Source organism: Oncorhynchus gorbuscha, linkage group LG04 (genome assembly GCF_021184085.1).
Source record: "Oncorhynchus gorbuscha isolate QuinsamMale2020 ecotype Even-year linkage group LG04, OgorEven_v1.0, whole genome shotgun sequence".
NCBI classification, from domain to species: Eukaryota; Metazoa; Chordata; class Actinopteri; order Salmoniformes; family Salmonidae; genus Oncorhynchus; species Oncorhynchus gorbuscha.
This window is the reverse complement of record NC_060176.1, coordinates 17,832,317-17,849,141: the sequence shown is the minus strand read 5'-3', so window position 1 is coordinate 17,849,141 and position 16,825 is coordinate 17,832,317. Positions and strand designations below refer to the sequence as shown.

General features: G+C 40.6%; 1 protein-coding gene across 7 annotated transcripts in view; it reads right to left on the bottom strand.

Moving 5' to 3' along the window:
• LOC124033782 (transcriptional enhancer factor TEF-1-like) overlaps positions 1-15,580 on the bottom strand; it is a 55,595-nt gene extending 40,015 nt beyond the window's left edge. For 5 of the 7 annotated variants that reach the window (XM_046346069.1, XM_046346072.1, XM_046346073.1 and 2 more), the window contains exons 1-2: positions 15,398-15,580; positions 14,850-14,976 (exon numbers count right to left, since the gene is read on the bottom strand). The gene's annotated coding sequence lies outside the window, so the exon portion shown is untranslated. Of the gene's footprint in view, positions 1-14,849; positions 14,977-15,102; positions 15,133-15,397 lie in introns of all 7 variants that reach the window. The other 2 variants (XM_046346070.1, XM_046346071.1) reach the window with 2 other exon arrangements.
• Between the last annotated feature and the right edge of the window lie 1,245 nt (positions 15,581-16,825).

Here is a 16,825-nt window from a genome sequence, read left to right as displayed (position 1 = left end):
TCATAGAACACCTTGAATATTCTTCTAATGAACGTCCTCTAAACTATGGTCACTCAGCTGTCTTAATGGAGAAACAAACGCAGGGGCATGTTTGCAAACAGAAAATCAAACACTTCTCTTTCTTGATAGGAGAGAATGGAGGATTTGCTGACTCCCAAGACCTTGACTTTTCGTCCCTAAAACACTTACATGGCGAACATAAATCCTTGCTGTCCCCTATAGACTTGAGTAATGAAAGGCAAGGGAAAGAAATTCACCAATACAACATGATGTAGCTGAACTGAGCCAAAACCAAATGCACACCATGCCAAGAGCATAGTAACCTATCAGACTTACTGTGCTGTTAAGAACTTTTGTACAGCAATCAAACAAGTGTGTCTCTAATATTTAGTCTATGTTACACAGCCTTCTGTATAAATACGCACAGAGGAGAATGTGCCTGGGTGCTTTAGCCATAACAGGTATGCTATGCTGAGCTGGCTGTGTGTTTGGACTGGGAGAGAGACACGTGTTGTGATTAGTGCAATATGTCTCCAGATGATGCTGAAGTGGTGATGTTTGTCCAGGCCCCAGTGGCAGATGGGAGACAGAGATTAGTCATGCAACAATATACTGTGGCTGGGCTGCTGTCGCTACACCTCGCTCTCAAAGCGGGGAAAGCATTTCAGACATACCCAGAACAAGGACACCATAGGCTACAGACAAATCCCATTCCCACCCAGGGAGAGGCGCTTTCTCACGATCGTACGTACATCACTCAAAACAAAATAGCCCACCAACAAGCATGATAATTTCATCTGGTGTGCACTAACGTATCACTATAACCAGGTGTTTGCTGCACACTTTTCAATACAATTATGGAGCTAGACTGGTAGAGCAACATTGCATTAGTTGCCCTACAGCAAGTCTACAAAGTAGAAAGATGCTTAATTAAAATGCATTTGGCTGTAATAATGGAACTGTATGGTAGATGGGAGCTTCTCAATCTGGCTCCATTCATATATTTCTGCGTAATAGTACAAAAATGGTGAAACAATACGAACACCTGCAACCTTCAGCAGTTAAAGAGCATTGTGGCTTTTGTGAGTCATTACAGTTCATTTAATGTCTGGAAATATTTCTGTAAAACTCTAATCAAATTCCCAACTCAACTAAGCCCAACTGTTTCAGTCATCAAGACTAATGGACAAGAACACAGACATCAACAAAAACCCCCACATGAAAAGTATGTGATGACTATAATGCAACCACTTTAAATTAATTTGATTAATTTAATTCCCCAAAATCAAATCAATGATGAAACAACTGCGTGTACCCAAAGTGTGTACTTTTCTCCTCACACATATTCCTGTAACCCTCTTCACATACAATGGATGATTTCTTGCATCGTGTCTACTCTAACATAAAATTGGAAATGAGGATTTCCCTTCTCTAAGAGCCTAACACTGTGGATGGCAAATTCTATGCTTTTAAATCTCAGTGGCACGGTCATAAGCCAGGCCTATGTTTATATAATTTTGTACTGATGTGCCTATAATATCATAGTGGAGTTCAATAGCTTTCCTCACTCACCAAAAGGTTGTGTTTATTGTATCTGTGTGTGTGTTCACAGGTTCTCCTGAGGCTCTACCCCTCTCTGAAAAGTCTCCCCAATCATTGCAGCCAGGATGTGCCCCTACACGCCTCTTTCACAACTCAGAGACATCTACACACACGCACCCCACACACACACACACACACACACACACACACACACACACACACACACACACACACACACACACACACACACACACACACACACACACACACACACACACACACACACACACACACACACACACTTCAAGGATTGGGGATTTGGATCTGTAAAACAAAATGATGGAAGCTTAGCAGGATACACCACGTGGCTGTTGTTTGATGGCAGGATTTCTGGTATCTGTTCTGGTTGGATGATAAGGCACTGATGTGTCTCATCCATTATTACACAAGGGAGATAAAGAGGGAGAGAGAGAGAGAGAGAGACAGGGAGAGAAAGAGAGTGAGAGAGAGAGAAGGAGGGAGAGAGAGAATGGTAGAAAAAATAAAGTTAGAACGCAAGAGAGTGATAGAGCGAATCAGGGCAAAAATCAATTTATCAACATGCATAAACAAAGAAAATGACAACTTATACCTCAGAGAGTTCAGTGATACGGTTGAATGGCGGGAACCTGGTTACTGAAATTTTCCTGGATTTACCGCCCAAAACCACTCCCTTTTCCCGGGATAAATAAGTATGAGAAACTGGTAAAATTATAATAAATGATTTATATGAACAGCACGGTTGTAACGAGTGCGCTGAGAGTCAGGAAGCAAGTTCAGGGAGTGAGTGATTTAATCAATAAACGAAACATAATACAAAACAAGAAACACGAACAACGCACAGACATGAAACAGAAACAGAAACAATGACACCTGAGGAAGGAACCAAAGGGAGTGACATATATATAGGGTAGGTAATCAGGGAGGTGATGGAGTCCAGTTGAGTCTGAAGACGCGAAGGTGCGAGTAACGATGGTGACAGGTGTGACCCATAACTAGCAGCGTGGTGACCTAGAGGCCGGAGAGGGAGCACACATGACAATGGTGTGAAGTGCAACTGTTAAATTAAATGTGATGCCTAAATCTGGCTTCTCTACGGCCTCTGCATGATGAATCAACGCTGAGGGTGGGGACAGACAGTCCATCTCAGTATGGAGCGCAGTTCACAATGCATGTAGACTTACCATCTCATCATGGTAACTTTTTTTCTTGTGACAGGTAGGCCTACATTTGCTGCAGAATAGTCTATGCTACAGTAATATAAAGACCGAATTGGCGTCTAATTTACCCATCTCCATCTGGCTTTCGGGGGTCAGCTTGTTTTTTAATTGTAAAGATTATATATTTTTAAATTACAGCTGCAGAGTTTTAAAAAAGCCTATCACTCGAATAGCGTTGCTTTAAATCAGTGCACACGCAAGCATTCTCTCGCATTCTGTCTCTCACCATCTATTCCATTTTAGAATAAGGCTGAATACTTTCCAAAGACACTGTATGTATTGGATAACGGCATTTGGGCTTTTCTACGCTTGGGCTCGTTAAATGTCTTTAATGTATGTCTCATCAGGCTCAGGTAGCATCAGGTTGGAATTTTCACGCTGATCAAAGCTCCAATCAAATCCAGACATGCTTTATAATGCTTTCGAATGACACTTCCGGTTTTGGCAGGAAATACCGGGTTTTGTAAACATTTGTAAAATACAGGGGGAAAAAATTCAACCCTATTCTGTAATAAAACATGACACAAACTATATCATGATGGATATGTTAAGTCCCTAGAGAAGTGAACTGTCTAATCTGGGTGCTTGCCAAAAACTTGCTTACTGGAACTCCAAAGGCGATAGCGCTATTCAAAGATGCAAAGACTCGGCTCACTGCACTAGTAATATAGGACGGACAATTCAAAAGATGTTGACAATCATAGAATTTCACTTGGGGCCAATTTTACGTGTCACGCTCTCTCAAGGTCATTGGAAAAGATGGAGGAAAGAGATTTCGTTAACAAAGGAAACCACTACGGAACAAAGTTTGAGATTGTCAAATGTACAATATTCAGGGGGGAGACATTCTTCCCATAATTGAATGTTTTCTGTGTCCTGCTTTTCCTTAGCAATGACAATACAACTACAACAAGATTACTTTTGGACAGATAATAAGCATCTACACTGAGTATACAAAACATTAGGAACACCTTCCTAATATTGAGTTGTCAGGGCGTGGACTCGAAAAGGTGTCGAAAGCGTTCCATAGAGATGCTGGCCCATGTTGACTCCAATGCTTCCCACAGTTGTGTCAAGTTGGTTGGATATCCTTCTGGTGGTGGACCATTCTTGATACACAGGGGAAACTGTTGAGCGTGAAAAACCCAGCAGCACTGCAGTTCTTGACACAAACCGGTGTGCCTGGTACCTACTACCATTCCCCATTCAAGGGAACTTACATATTTTGTCTTGCCCCTTCACCCTCTGAATGGCACACATACACAATCCATGTCCCAAATGTCTCAAGGCTTAAAAATCCTTATTTAACCTGTCTCCTCCCCTTCATCTACCCTGAAGTGGATTTAACAAGTGACATCAATAAGGGATCATAGCTTTCACCTGATCAGTTTATGTCATGGAAAAAGCAGGCATTCCTAATATTCTATACAATATTTTACATTCTGATTCCATTGTCTTTGTAACCCTAGTAAACTCCATGGCTTCGGTTTGACATTTTAATTTACGGTACAACTATGTGGAGTACATTCCAACCCATATGTTTTAAAACAAGCTTCTTGTGAATAAGGTTATTGCCAAGGATTATGAATAAGGTTATTGGATCAGTTCAAAATCATTTCTACAGACTACAATCATAAAATGTCTACTCAATTAAGCTAACCTAAAAAATAGCCCCTTAATAGCCCCATAATAACCCCATAATAACCCCATAATCTCCACCGACCTTTCACATGTATGTGGCACACATTTGTAAGGCATATTTTGTTGTGTCTGCTCACTCTCTGCTGAGTGGGTCCGGGTTCTTGTATTCCTGCAGAAGACTCTGTGGCAGTGAGAATCATTATCACTTCATCACACAGGCTGTCATGGAACAGACCCATCTCCTTGTGTATTCCTGTTACTGGTGTTCATAGACTCCACATATCCCCAGGACACCATGTTACACCTTGTTTATCACAAAACCTCCAGTAGCCACCAGGCCCACAAGGAAGAACAGCCATTACTGATGCTGTTAGAAGGTACTTTTTAACTCTGCATTGTTGGGAATGGGCTCGAAAGTAAGCGTTTCAATGTCAAGTCTGCTATACCTGTTGTATTCGGCGCACGTGACCATTCAAATTTGATTTGAAGGTAATAATGCTGTCGACAGTCAAATGTGATAAATAGAGAACTAAAAGTTGTTAGGAATTAGTAAATACATCATTTTTGTGAAAATTACTCCTGAAACATGGATTGAGAGAGTGCATCATAGAATTCATGCTCAAAACTATGTGTGCCCAGATTCCATCTCCATCCCTGTCCCCAGATGCCAGGTCTTCAACACCATGTGGCATCAATCAGATAGTCCTGAGATGTGAGAGGTACATGGGGACTGTGAGGTTTCCTATTGAGCTGGTCTCCTAGAGTCTGAGAATCTGAACACTAATTATCCCGGCCAAAGAGAGAGGTAGGAATGTCACCTGTAGAAACACTTGGGGCCCTAACAGATAATTGCATACTCCTATCACACCAAGGTGGGAACCATGGAAATGGTCTTATTAGCGAGATAAGGACAAAAGCGGGCAACAAGTGAATGCATTGGCAAGGGTTGGGCCATAGTTGTGACATGGCATTATGGGAGATGACACTTATCGGCAGATTACATAAACCACTCTCGTTCACGCTAAGTTGGAATCCAGCTCCTTAAATTAAAAGAAACCATTTCACCGATCATACAGACCTGGGTAATGAAATAGCAGATGAGAGGTCTCAAATGTAATTTTCCATGTGGAGTCCTTTTGTGCTGTTATCTCAGAGGGTGCAATAATGATCCTGTGAATGGCTTTTGCGCACCCCATAATGACCCATAGTAGTTAAGCCTGCACTGTGGAGAACTATAATTACCATGTGATTACAAAACTCAATGTTCGCTGTGAGTTTTAAAGGCGTACTATGGGCTTCGGCTAATTATTTCAGTAATGTTGAATGTATGCCAAAGCCCTCATGTTTGGAACAAAAAGTATCCAATTATGCATATTACCATGATGGGACATTACTGAGATTCCATTTACAGTTTGCTTCATCAAAACATGTTCATTATAACTGGAATGGCATGTATCAAGAATGACGATCAGAAACCCTTTCTGTAGTACGGTATGGACCTTGAGATATACAGTTATAGAACATTCATGAAATGATACAATTCAAACATTCATAAAGCTTTATATTTCTTTTCATTTCTTAGATGCACACCTAGCAACATCGAAATATGACGTTTCTTCTGTAAGACATCTATTCTTTCTGAAACAGGCTTATTAAAAGCTTTAACCCATCTATGACTATGGGCGCAAGTTTTGACTGACGAACCCAGTGCACCAGTATTGTGCAAAAATGTCCAATTGGCACAATTTCTGTTCTGCTGTAGCCTCTTTAAGGAGGGGAAAATGACAAGGTGTACAGGGGAACACAAGAATGTCCAGCCGTACACAGGGACAAACCGATTGATCTACGTAGTATTGGATTTTCCTCCAGGTTTCATGAATAAATCTGCTGGGTATGGAGTGCTGATAAATGAATGAACACGGTTTTCAATACCAATCTCCCAATGCAGGGAGCAAAAGGTTCAGTAGAGTAGCTCGCTAATGCTCCCTCTGTTGTTGGCAATGGCCAAGCGTTTATTTCATGCCTCTTTAAACCAGCAGGTTTGGGTGTAGTGAATCTGTCTGATAATATCCCACTCAAATGTGAGGCCTAGAGCCCGCCGCCCAGCGCCCGACCAACAGGCCGCCCGCTCGGGGATCAATCTCTACTCGGTAGAGAATGGGATTGATTTACAGGCACTGTCAAAGAAGCTCTCCCAGTCCCCACCTGCCTTACGACGTATCAGAATCAAGTAGCATCTTCTACACCTGGTCACATCAGATACAGTGGGAGTACAGGGGACCAATTTCCATCAGTCTTTTACTGTAGATGTCTATTCGGAAAATTAGCAAATGATCTGCTGAAAAATGTGCCCATGATACATTCTTCATGTCAGAAATATTGAACTACAAATCCATGACATAAAAACATGCCATCCAACCGCAACAATGTTGGAAATCAATGCATTCGACGCAATACACTTCTGTTCGTCAAAAATATGCAGGGCATTCCAACGTCTGCTTGTGGTCGCGTCACACTAGTGAGGAGAGAAGGGGGAGCACATAAAGCGCAGGAAATTAAAGCTGTAAATAAACGTCCGGCAGATAAAGGATCCCCTGACAGTTATGAGAGCAGAGCAGTCTGGGGGCTTCAAGCTGGGCGCGGGCTCAGTCAGGACACTGTGGATTGGCATGAAAAAAACAAATCAGCGATGAAGACCACCATCTGCATCCAGCTCCTCCACACCACACTCACCATCACAGAGCCCTCCATCTCAGGAAGGACGTCTGTTTGGGCCTCCATCTGCCATAAACCAGCCCAAGGTGCTACCGGTAGAAAGGTAAAATGGAATTTTCTAGAAACTATTGTTTGCTGTTCATTGTGTGGCGGATGCTGTCCAGTTTATTGGTACTTAAAGGAAGGCTTGGCCAGATGAGACACATCATCCCCCATGAAGCTCCAAGGTAATTTGATGGAGAGAATTCCTTGTTGACCTGGCTTGGTTAAGTACATATTGAGTCACTGTACGAAACAAATAGCATATAAATCTGCCAGTGTCAAACAAAAGCTCAAACCTCACTCAAGGTTTTCTCAAACTCTGATTTACTCAACTGAATTTTTCACCCAACTTCAGCACAAAGCTTTAATTCATTTCATTGAGCTATTTCAATTAAGCAAGCAGTGTACACAAACAAAAAACCATTGAACAGTTATTGAAAGAAAGTTTTACATTGACAATGATCATTTCCCTATTTGAAGCTCAAAATGTAAGGAGGGGAACTCTATTGAAGTGCTTACCTTGTAATATCATTTATTTGTCAGGGCAAAACGATACCAAAACACACAACTTTGTCAGAACATTTTGAGACAACATTTTTAATAAATGCAAGGAATGTCTCAACATGCTGTAGTCCATAGCCACATACAGCAACAACGCAAAAATGGACCAAAGCAATATGTACTGTATGGCCCTCAGACGGAGCAATTAAAACTGTTTATGAGATGTAATCATATTAGGCCAATGTTTCCCAGCCAAACATGCTTACAGTAGTATTTACATACACATTGATCTAAGCCGTAAAGAAACCTACGAATGCTGTGCTTCGGGCTAGAGTTCAAACTCATTCACTGGGCACAGAGTGCATACTAATGTTGGGAGCTCACCCAAAGTCTATCTGTGCCTCGGCTGAATCCAGGGCAGCTTCAGGGCAGAGCGAGCCTGCCTGATCTCTGTCGGCCATGATAACAATACAGCAGCCATTAATGAAAGGCCCTGTAGGGATTTATTACAGGAGAGGACTGGGGAATACGGTGCCAGAGAGCCTGGACAGCCCACATTTGAATACAGACCACAAATTATAAACAGTTTCAGTAAATGAAGTGACTGAGGGCCTTTGTTCTACGGGCGTACATCTTCCTATTGCTAGTGGGCACTAAACCACTAGCATAGCCTGCACTGGGAAAGGAAGTTATTGAAGCCTGGATTTCCTGCTTTCAGCTGTGGCCAACAACTTGAAGGTTTATAGTGGTTTCAGGAACTGACTCATCTAATGATTCATGGATTAGATATTGCTTCTCATGTGTGTCTGGTAATGTGGTAGCTCGTTTAAATGACTTTTTCCCATCCAAAAACAAAGAGTTCGGAGAGTGTGAAAGTGGGGAAGGTACTTATAACAATTTCCCAATAACTTCCAAATCATTACAGTTTAATAAGACGCGATGAAGACGACTTTCCTGAGAAGCTGACTGAGGCTGACATATGGTATGACTTATGAGGCTATAATTGTAAAGTGCTGAAACAGTGGTTTCTTTACTGTATGACTTCTAAAGATGAGGAAAGCTCTTACATTTTATTCTTCTCTTTCCTTCTTATTTCCCCCAGATTTCCTGCAACAGTATGGCAGCATAGTGCTCTACAGCTTTTTAAGGTTTCTTTGACTCTTTGACTTATCTAGAGAGAAATTGCTTTGGACCTTTTGAAAATTAACATATGATGAGGTAAAGGTCAATATACCAAAAGACAAAGCGGGACAAACAAAATTATACAAAAGCTGTTTGCTATAATTATACATATGTAGAAAAAGTGAATTACACTTGCAAAGGCAGTTGACAAGGCCAAAGTGCACTCTAGCTGGCAGTCATTTTATGACTGCAGTCCTGAAGCAGATTTACTTAGATGACGTCAGTGGCTTTGAGCCAGCTTTCCCTTTTCGGTGGCACTCTACACCGGCGTCTCTGAGGCCTTACTGAAACTGTTGAGCAGCAGACCATACTGCAAAATTCTCTTTCTACAACAGAGTTTACCTCGGGGTACAGAGTGACTGGAACCCAGCAGTACGGTAGTGTGTTTTAGTGAAGCATGCTATCCGATCACAGACACAATGATGTGACGATGAGTCCCTCCCCTGCTAAATGTCTCCATGTAATTACACAATTAACGACCCTGTGTCCAGATTAAATGACAGATCACATCTCTTTTACTCGCCCTACTCCTCTTGTTTTGTGTAGCTATAACAAAAGCAGCATCCTTTCATTTCATCAATTCTTCCCTTGATTAGATAAAGGAATGCTTTGTGCCATTCTGATTCCCACAAGGCATTTCTCAGTCTGTTATCATACAGGAAATAGAAAATATTTGTTGGGTATGCGTAATTGTGCTTTTGATCAGTTTAGGCCTTTTTTCCTAACAGCTGTTTCCATTTCTTAAAGAATGCAACAAATGTAAGAGGATTGAAAAATAATAGATTTTTCTGAAGAAAATAAATGTCTTCCATGCCAACCTACACTCCTAAATAAATACATAAAATAACATTGTGAAGGAAAACTTGATATGTGGCACCAGCCCAAGCACAAAAGCAATGCACTCAAACATCCAACAGTTTCCATAGCATTCTTTTTTCCTATGATAACTCTTAATTCGTTTTGACCGCAGATGGATTTTAATAGGAAATTATGACTTAGTGGAATATTAAAACGACAGGACGTGCCTGTTTGCTTTGGGCTGTAATCCCACTACAGTTTACATGTTCACAATGACCCATGACCACAGAGGGAAAAACCAGCTTGCTGATTGTAAATGATGTGGTAATGCCCATGTGTGGTTCATTCATACCTACTGTTGCCTTGTCTATGTGAAATTGTTTACAAAACTATGAACGTATTTGTTCGCTTAGTAAACCTTGAAGTGCAATTCAAGGCCAGGAATTTCAAGTCAAGAAGAAATCACGTATGTGCACAAATACACATACAGACACATGCGCTCACCTACAATAACTCACACACACACACACTGTCCTACAGATGGCGACTCAAATAGGAAGCATATTAAATGCTATTGATAAGGTAAGGGAACAGATAGCTTATCGGAAGCATACAAGAGCCATATGGTGTCATAGTCAGCACAGCCTGTTTTTGACACAACAATGGCCTGGCCAGGACGTAGAATCACAAGTTGACTAATGGTCGTTGGCATGAAATCTCAGAGCAGTACAAGCTAGAGCAAATGTTGATATTTGCATTTTTTCATTCAGGTGCAGAAAATGACCCAAGCAGATGTCAATGAGAACGGGCTTGTTTGCGCTCAGCAGCTCAACAGCCGCGCACACATTCAGTCTTGACAACAGGAAAGACAATGGGTCTCTCTCTGCTCCCAGAAGTAATCCAATCCACTCAATGCCTCAGCAATGCACATATTCTCCCCACATTTCACAAGTGAAAGACTATATTCTTCTTTTCCCGGCCCTGAGACTTCCACATTCCTAGCCAAAACAGTACAGTGGTGGGATCTATAAAAAGGCATGTGTATTCAGAGAGAGGTGGTCTGCGTACAACTACTGAATGTTGAGGTTCAAAAACTCACATTTTTGAGCATGTTTTAAGCTAGAATCCTTAGTTGCTACATCCATTTTGTAAAGTATAAATTAATGATATACCGTGCATTCGGATAGTATTCAGACCCCTTGACTTTTTACACATCTTGTTATATTACAGCCTTATTCTAAAATTGATTAAATAGTTTCCCCCCCTCATCAATCTACACACAATACCCCATAATGACATAGCAAAAACAGGTTTTTATAGTTTTTTGCTAATTTATGAAAACCAAAAAATGGATATATCAAATTTACATAAGTATTCAGATCATTTACTCAGTACTTGTTGAAGCACCTTTGGCAGTGATTACAGGCTTGAGTCTTCTTGGGTATGACACTACAAGCTTGGCACACCTGTATTTGGGTAGTTTCTCCCATTCTTCTCTACATATCCTCTCAAGCTCTGTCAGGTTGGATGGGGAGCATTGCTGCACAGCTATTTTCAGGTCTCTCCAGAGATGTTCGATTAGGTTCATGTCCAAGCTCTGTCTGGGCCACTCAAAGACATTCAAAGACTTGTCCCGATGCCACTCCTGCACTGTCTTGGCTGTGTGCTTAGGCTTGTTGTCCTGTTGGAAGGTGAACCTTTGACCCAGTCTGAGGTCCTGAGCTCTCTGTAGCAGCTTTTCATCAAGAATCTCTCTGTACTTTGCTCCGTTCATCTTTACCTCGACCCTGAACTAGTCTCCCAGTCCCTTCCGCTGACAAACATCCCCACAGCATGATGCTGCCACCACCACGCTTCACCGTAGGGATGGTACCAGGTTTCCTCCAGACGTGATGCTTGGCATACAGGCCAAAGAGTTCAATTGTGGTTTCATTAGACCAGAGAATCTTGTTTCCCTTGGTCTGAAAGTCTTTAGGTGTCTTTTGGCAAACTCCAAGCGGGCTGTCATATGCTTTTTACTGAGGAGTGGCTTCCGCCTAGTCACTCTACCATAAAGACCTGGTTGTTGGAGTGCTGCAGAGATGGTTGTAAGGTTTTGGGGCAGCAGGTAGCCTAGTGGCTAGAGCATTAGGCCAGCAACCGAAAGGTTGATGGATCGAATCCCCGAGCTGACAAGGTAAAAATCTGTCGTTCTGCCCCTGAACAAGGCAGTTATCCCATTGCTCCCCGGTAGGCCGTCATTTTTTGTTCTTAACTGACTTGCCTAGTTAAATAAAGAGCCCATCTCCCCCGATTGCTCAGTTCAGTCAGCTCTAGGAAGACTTTTGGTTGTTCCAAACATCTTCCATTTAAGAACACTGCAGAAATGTTTTGGTAATCTTGGTTTTTGCTCTGACATGCACTGTGGGACCTTATATACACAGGTATGTGCCTTTCCAAATCATGTTCAATTAATTAAATTTACCACAGGTTGACTCCAATCAAGTTGTAGAAACATCTCAAGGATGATCAATGGAAACAGGATGCACCTGAGCTCAACTTCGAGTCTCATAGCAAAGGGTCTGAATACTTATGTAAATAATGTATTTTTGTTTTTATTATTAATACATTTGCAAAAAAATCTAAAACAAGTTTTCACTTTGTCATTTTGGGGCATTGTGTGTAGATTGCTGAGAAAATAAGTATATTTAATCAAATTTGGAATAAGGCTGTATCCTAACAAAATGTAGAAAAAGTTGAGGGGTCTGAATACTTCCCAAAGTCACTGTATGCCCATTGATTCTTGAAGAATATAACTTATGTGTCGTGAGATTAGGTCTACTGTCGTACCCCACCGGAACCCAAAATATAAGCTTGTTTAACTCCAATGTTTGTAAACAATGCAAGTGTAAACAAACACTGTATAGCCTCAAAACCTGGTTAAACTACATATTTCATATAATGGGTGGTCAGTCCTTGCATCCATAGCTCTGTCTATGAATTAGAGAGTCGTTACATTTCTCCAGCCTCATCCCTTAGCTTTTTTAGCAAAACAGGGACGGGGAGACCACTGTATTATTGTTTAAATAACAGCTTTAAGCTTATATGTGATTTTGTACGATGTAATACATTGTGAAGCTCACTTCCACCACATTGAAACTGCACATGTAAAATTGAGTGCTAACAAATACCTGTCCAATGAGTCATTGGGGCTAAATGAATGTTATAACAAAAAACTATGCAAAGCTTATGTTTAGAAAAGGGGGAGGAAGGGCTTACTTAGTAGGCTACAGTCGATCTGTGTTAAATGCCAAGTTCAAAATACCTTCAATACATATTGCCATAATGTACATTGACTTGTTATTTTTGTATCAATCTTATATGTTTCTGTGATTGGGATTTAACATAAGTTTAGATGGTATCACTTTGGAATAAGAGAAATTCCAGAAAATTATTCTAATTCTTAAGGACAAATTTGGGGTTCAACTGATATCATCTGGTAAAATTGGCATTGATAAGCCCACTTTCAAAAGTAAAAACTCATGGAGTCATGCAAAGACAAGGTACTATTCTTGCACTTGAAAATGCCATGCGGGCTAGTGTCCAACAGGTCCACTTGTTGCATAAGCAGAAAACAAAGCATCTATTGCTGGTCCTGATTCCCCTCTACAGCAAGCAGCTTTACTTCTCAACATCATGACATGTCAGGGGTTAAGTCTGATAGAAGTCAACCTAATTAATGTAGTAAATTCTAAATGCCTAGTTAGAGGAATCAACAAATAACACATTGTATCTTGCTGGCCCCTACTTTCAAGAGAGACAAACTGAAATATAAGGCTATAATTAACTGCAAGAAAGGAAGTCTTTCTCCAATCACACAATAGGGGAACTTAAGAGAATTAAGAGGTGAATTCCACTCTATATCAGAGAACTTGCACAGCCAAAGAATACCCTCATGCAGTTTGGTTTGTTTAGTGGCGAATTAAGTGGATATTACCACGCATCAAAATAAACCAGACATCCCACCTTCTATATTCACCAACAAGCATATACAGATATATTTGAATATTTACATTATTTGAGATAATTTAAACAACACTATAAGTTAATTACACAATAAATGCATAGCCTACTCTATAAAATATATTTGCTACATAACCTATTCATATTCATATGTTTTTAAGCTCTGTAATAGCATCAGCGCAAACCACTACATCCACACAGCCTACAATTAAAGGCAGTGGAAAGTTTCCCGCAAAGTTACCCCCAACAAATTCATCCTTAAAATAGCAACAGTTGAGCATCTGTGTAATCTATAGGTAATGAAAGTATATTACGAAATTCTGAAGCAATAAAAAACGACATAATCTTCCTTAACATTCCTTAATCTTGATCTATACTTTCCTGAGATTAACGTTATAGGCCTACATATAATAGGCATCGGATCACACGGTTTCTTCGGATGCGATGAAACTTTATAACACATAGAAAGAAGTGGCCTTGGCTACATAATACGACCCCCATCCCTGTGATTTATTCAGATTTTAGCTGAGCAGGCAACAATGTATCCCGAAAAAAGGCGGATATGGAAAAGGATCTAACAGAGCAATGAAACAGACATAAACATAGCTCAGAGCCCACAATAGTCTACTTGTAATAATTTATTTTTTGAAATAGTTCAAATCAATATTGAATTACCAATTGTTTAAAAACTAAACAGACAAAGAGAGTTGCAAATAAGGACTGGGTATCAATGGTCGTTTTTTGTTGTTGTTGCAACGTTTCAATAGTGCCCGAAAGCAAGAAAAACCTAGCATTGAATCCAAACAGATATCAAATGTTTCCATTCACTATCACTAGAACACCAACATTATGTAATAACATTTTTAGATTATTTTGTAAATGCAAAAGATGTGTTTTATAAATTATATTCTCTAAAAGTATGTTGCCCGGCCCACTATCCTACACTGGGAGAGCACATGGGCAATATGTATTTAAATGTAGGCAATAATCTTCTACTGTCAAATATGATCAACAATTATCTTAAAAGACACATATAATCAATTCGGCAACATTGATGGATCTCGCCTGTGATCGGTTGAACCAATTCCGCATGTGGAAAATGGAATGCAAAGAATTTGATGGAATTTTTGTAGCCTAAACCTGATAAAAGAACAAAAATATACTTACAGTGACTTCAAGGGACGATGGATAAAATACACGACCAAAGGTGTTGGAGCAACAAGTCTTTCAGCAGAATGTTTTTGCACTGCTCCGAAAATGTTCCACTGAAATCTCCAACTCCCGGCTGAGCCAACTAAGGAGAAGAAAACAGCAACATTTTGATCCGTCATCTTGTCCAAAATTGTCATTCATAAAATAATGTACGTCCAATCGTATCCGGAATCTTGTTAGGAGTTTGAGGTTCATGCACTGGACTTACTGTGATATAACAGGGCGTATGGTCGGGCTTCTTTACAAAAATGTGAAAAATGTCAAAGATATTCGTGTCAGTCGAATACAACACTGAGTGGACAAAGTGAAAGCACCCTGTTGCAACAGCGACAAGAAACGGCAACCTACAATCTCACCGAGACACACTTTTATTGTAACATAAAAATATGCCCACTCATTCTAATACCATACATTGTTTCTTATTTCTAATGAAAGGCGCAACTTCATCATAACAGTGTTAGTCTGCAACCATTTTGCATATTATTAACTACATTGAAACTTACCTCAAACACCTCCGTTATTGTTATTTGAAATAAAATTCGTCCCCCTTTGTTTGTCTAATGTGGGATATTATAGTTTTTGTAAACTGTGTAAAGTTATTGTTGTGTTTCTGGGTCAGCCAGATATGTGTACGTGAATCGACAACGCACGGACAGAGATGCGAAGAATGCTCGGAATGAGAACAGGAATGAAATGAACGCGAAGAGCGAGTTTGCATTGGGGGCGGAGCACAGGTGGCGTCATCCCGAACCGAACAGCCCTAGATTATGGCTGATAGGAGGGACAAGCGGGGGGAAAAAATAAGAAGAATGACCTCACAGGACATGTCGAATTCAAATTGGTGGGAGAAAGAAGATGGGATTTCTTTGTAGAGTTAGTTCATTCTATTTTAATCATCTACCTCAATAAAGCTGAATAAAAGTTGTACCTTTATCACAAGCATGTCAGTCATTTCAAATGTTGTTGCTTGATAAATATATGATGTGAATACATCACTGACATTTTTTATTTGACACTTCCACAGCTGGGACATGAAATGGAGCACATTTAGAAACATTTATCAGGTTGAACATCTGGCACCTGCCTCTCATACTTCGGTAGCTGCATGGGTTGTAAATGTAACATCAGTAGGACTCATATATTCAGAACTATATCTTCAATACAGTATCATCTGAGACACAAGCAGGAGAGAACTGTTGGCTAGACCTTGTGAGCCTGTGGAGAGAACCATGCCAGTGCCACCACACAACCACATGGGAGGGGGAATTATGAAGTACAAACTGGTAATATGGGAGAGCAGACAATCATAAGACATGTCAAAGAACATAGAGCAAGTTTGCTTACAGCAAACCTGGTTTGGGCTACATGTCTGATCGTGTCCGTGCAAGCCATCCATTAGGAGGCAATGTTTTGACACCAATTCTTATAGAGAGATCTATGAAGATGAATGGCTGGCTTTTTGAAGACATCCATCAACACTTGTAACACCTGTCTGTGCATGTTTAGAAAAGAGAGAGAGGAAGAGAGCAGGCAAGAGAGAGAGGTGGGTGAAGAGGGAGAGAGGTGGGGTTTTGCTCTTGAACTATAGATAGTATCACACACACATGGATTGCCAGTCAACAACATCCTCATTTACAATTTCATTTAAATTGTGGTTCACTTCCATATTCCTTATATCAGGCAGTCTCAATTGCATAATCTTGGGGGAGCTCTACTTTAAGCTGTGATTCTTAACTACCGGCTGCATGCCTGCTTTCCAAGGGCCCCTTATCTTATCAGCTTCTCTCTTCTCCAGGGTGGTGTCTGTTCCATCAATACCAACCTATTAACCATCAAAAGGGAGTCTTATCTATGCAAATGCAGCAAGCCCTGGAGGAACAAACTCTGCTAGCACAGCACATGTGACACCACACCAACACCTGAGTACAGTC